Below are 4,500 nucleotides of genomic sequence, written 5' to 3' on the forward strand. Positions count from 1 at the left end.
TCACCTGTTGAATGTTGTCTTCATTTTGGCGCTCCTCTTTAGTCTAGACTCTGCATCCTTTATCTTTTTCTATTTCACTTCTAGTGGTTTATTTTAGGCTTTCATTTTCCCTTTATTCTCCATCTCTTCACCTCTCTTTCACCACTGATTCCAACTGACAGTGCCTACCATTTGCTTTTCCCCTGGTGAAATCTCTTCTATTGAAATTAGGAAGCTTTCCTTGTGTGCTGTTTGGATCTATTAGTAGAGTCTTTTCCACCCCTGGGATAAAACAGTCTGTGGAATGGTACTCTTACTTTTGAATTAAGTCAAATTGATCATCCTCACCCTACATGGAAGATGGAATGCGAAGCTTTACCTGAACCAATACCCAGTTTTCATTGTCCCTCTCACCCCATACTTTTATCTCTATTATAAACAAGGGAGAGCTTTTTATTAGTAGTGGTGGCCAAAATATCTGTGCTGGGGTATTGTGCTGGCACATGCAATTTCATATAGACAAAAAACCTTTTCCTCCCAACCTTGTGAAACTTCAGCTGGAATTTTCTTAGCTTCAGGATTAAGTTAATATCCTGCAGAAACAGTAGGAATTCAGAGCTTTACAAACTGAAAGCATGGTCTTGCTGGAGGAAGTAGAAAGTGATCCTAAATGTAAGGGCTGGTAAGAAGGCCTGTTTAAAACAATCTAATGAACAGCTGCTGGGATCTTGGACAGATTTTTCAAGAAGTACCTAGTGCTAATGGTGACCAGTGGGATTTATTTAGTGATGGTGTAAGCAAAACAAAATTCTGAATAAAGAAATCTAGAAATCACTTATGCTACAGATTCAGCAGTGCTGAAAGTGATAGCTACTGGTCAGGATTTATGCCAGCTCTCTTTTATGTTTACAGTTTTCCTGATTCAAACATGTTCTGACATGTCTAGAATTATCTAGCAGTGCACTTTTTTGGAATAAGTGGAGGCCAAAAGTGGGACAGACTCCACTGAAATTATGACACCCAGCTTTACAGGTTTGGTTCAACATTCTTGAGAAGATGTAAGAAGAGATTCTCTGCTCCTTTTTCTTAGAGTTTATTGTTAGCAGCCAAAGATGAGGTATTTTTAGGCCAGTACTTATTTCTCCAAAAATGCTTTCAACCTTGCAAAGTTGGTTTATATATAAATGAACTCCTCCATGCATTCCCATCTGGTAACAAATCTTCAGATTTGTTCACTGAAGCATGCTTCCTTTCCATCTCCCTCACCAATTTCCCTGCTGCAGAGCGCTGAAATTGGGAACAGTCTGCTAGCTTTATGTCCCCAGTGACACATCCTTTTCTCTCTACCCCAGTCCAATCTAAATTGGATCCTCTCCTAGGAGTACAGAGAAATGAGGGGTAAATAGGCTGAGTGATACCACACTGAAAGCTGTATAGCTGTTGATGTAAATATCCTGGGAGTCCCAGACCATGCCTGACAAGGGCCCGGTGCTTCCCCACCTCCTAAATGGCAGTCTGGGTTCTGCTCAACTGTATCCAAGAGGGAATCCATGTCAGAGCAGATGTAATAAGGTAATGTGAGTCTCCTTTTTATGCCCAGCCTCTGTTTGAATCTGCTGTGCCTGAGGTTCTCATGGTTGCAGTACATTAAACCTTTCCTAAGGAACAACCTTGTGTCCCTTCTGACATGTTGCCCTTTGACCTGAGATTGCTTGATGCTCTTGGCTGCAGAGCTGCTGGTTAGCTGGAAGATTTTGTCTTGTTGTGAATGATTCCTGTACAGGGCAGTTACTAAGAGCCAGCTGGGTCCATGTATGTGTTTCATGCTCAGCATTATAGCTAAACCTCTCTGTGTTTCCTCTTATGCCTGCATGACTTTGACCATGTGACTTTTTAATTGAGCTTGCAGTTCAAGTGCAGAAGGTGGAGTTCGGTTTGCTTGGGATTTTTTATGGCCATTAGTTTTTTGTGTAAAAATGGGAAGTAAGTTATGGGATCTCTTATGTGATAGTCAATCTTCCTGACCCGTTATTTCCGGGCTGTGTTGGGTGTCGAGCAAACATTGCAGCCACTTTGCCAACAATAGATTTGGCTTGGTTACAGAGGATGTGTTTGGAAATGGAAATATGCAAACTCTTGGTGCTTAACTATTAAACCTTTGGGATTTTTTTTTTGTTGTTTATTATTTATTATTTATATTATATATTATTATTTATTGAAACTTTTGTGGTGTTTGCCCCACTGTCCCAGGAGAAATGTGTAAGGGCATCATTGCATGCTGCATTCCCCTACCAGTATCTTCCCTTCTGAGCAGAAGGTTTGTGGAGAAATCCCTAAAAGGGAAAGGAATATAACAAAACTGTTGGTGTACAACTTTCTCATTTAGGTATCCTTATGTATTTTCCATACATAAGAGACAAACAAAAAAGGTGTTGAGGGTAAGGCACCTGGCTGTGAGGAAGGGTCTCTGGGTTCACCTCCCACAGAACTGAAGTGTGGCAGTGCTGGCTCTGGTCTAGCTTGGAAAATGGACTGCAGAGACAAAAGGGACCACAGGCCAGACAAGGAGTCTTAATGGCAATAGGAAATATTCAACCTCTTTGTATCAACTGAGCTTCATTGTAAAACTGAATCCAAAGCTGCTGGGACAAAGGCTGAGCATCTGCATGACCTTGAGGAAAGCAGGTAGTGAAACACTTTATTTGGTGTATGGAGGCAGGAGGGAAGAAAGTCCAGAGGATCTAGAATGTATTTGGATGTGAAGTGTCTTTTCAGCCAGTACCCAATCTCAGTCCTGACACAGCATACTGTACATGTGTGATACAAAGCTCCAGGTGTTCTCCTTAAATAAAGAAGTGACAAGCCAAGGACAGCATGTTACCTGGGAGCAGCCATTGTACTCTTGTTCCTTAGATGGACTTTGAAAGCACTGGTTGCTTGCAGGGCATTAAAACATCTTTTCCTTCTAAAGTTCTGCATCAAAAATGATCAGTGTTTGAGAAATGTGATGGAGGTGGCTTGCATATTCCTCCTTGCAACATGGCAAACCTAGGGAGACAGCACAGTTTTGTTTGTTTTTCTGAGACATTTCCAGCATTGCTTGTACTCTGGGATAAGGAAAGAAGAGAGTACACAGAAAGGGGAGACTGTGTCACCAAATCCTAAGACAAGAGTGAAAAAACTCACAGATTTCTTTGCCTGTATCATAGTTGACTGCAGTTTTCTTTGAAAGTGGTTGGCTCATGTTACAGAGACTCTAGTCCAGGCTGTGAGTTTTCACTGAATAGGCACTGATTACATTCCAAAGGATCTTGTAGGTGTTTGAAAAGGTTATCTCTGCATTCAGAACAAGCACCTCCTACTGACCTCATAGCAGGGATGGCCAGCCCTTGATTTACCAATATATAGCTAAGCCTTTAAATGAGAGAACAAATACTGTACTGGTTAAATGTTTCTTTACAGTAACTGAGCTAACAACAATCTGGCTTAGGTTTTTTTACCGTGTATTAAGTTATTAAAAACTAGTTTTGTAAGCAAACAGCTCTTGTTTTGACTCAGTTTTACTTCAGAATAATCTATCTGCATGTATTCTTTGCTTATATTGATACTCAAATATTGAATTTCACCTATGTTTTACAGCTTAGCTAGGATGTCTTATAAGGAAATATAAGGCTATTGTAATTTAAAGAGCCAGAGGCTACTGATGAGCCTGATATTAATAGGAGAAAAAAATCCAGTGGTGATCAGTTGCAATATATTTTGTTTAATCTTGATTGGAGTGTAGGCACCATCTCTGCTTGCTCATGTGTCATGGTGAGTGCCTTAATTGTTCCTCTTTTTATTCTTTGATACTAAAGGTGAGGAAAGTATATTTGGTGTATTTTTGTCATGTATCTAGTAATTGGAAGTGAATCTACTTTTGAAAGAAGCATTTCATTTTCTTGTGTATATTCATGATGAGATAAAACAGTGTGAGTTTTGTTGTGGCTTTCTAAGGCACAAGGAAATTGCAGAGTTCTTGTGTTCATTTCAGTATTAGTTGAGTGTTTTGCTTCAACACCAAAAAACTCAGAATATGCTTTGAGGCACTGTGGTATTGCTTTAGTTATGTTCTGCAAAGACCAAGCACATGCCCTCATGCCTTTCACTATCCAAGGCAAAAGTTATTTTTGGGGGAGGGAGGAGTGTGTATAAATATTCTGGGAAACAGCATCCTTTCTGGTTAGCGTCTGGCCAAATCGCTCTGTATTCTTAGGCAAGGTGTGCTGAGATTGCACAGTCTCTGGGCTGGCTGATGTGTGCCACCCTCCCTGCTGTTCTCTGTTGTCCACCCTCCTCTCTTTTCTCCCAGAGAGGTTAACAGGCTGCTCTGCTCTGGAGTGCCATAACAGAGGCTTCTCCTGCCTCTCCCTGCGTCAGCAGAACAGGGCGGCAGCATGTAGCTGCTCAAAGGCTGCTGCTGCTTAGATGGTGCTCAAACACTCCCACAGGAATGGCATGAGAGTGTCAGGGAGGTTTAGG

Source organism: Passer domesticus, chromosome 2, assembly GCF_036417665.1.
Source record: "Passer domesticus isolate bPasDom1 chromosome 2, bPasDom1.hap1, whole genome shotgun sequence".
NCBI classification, from domain to species: Eukaryota; Metazoa; Chordata; class Aves; order Passeriformes; family Passeridae; genus Passer; species Passer domesticus.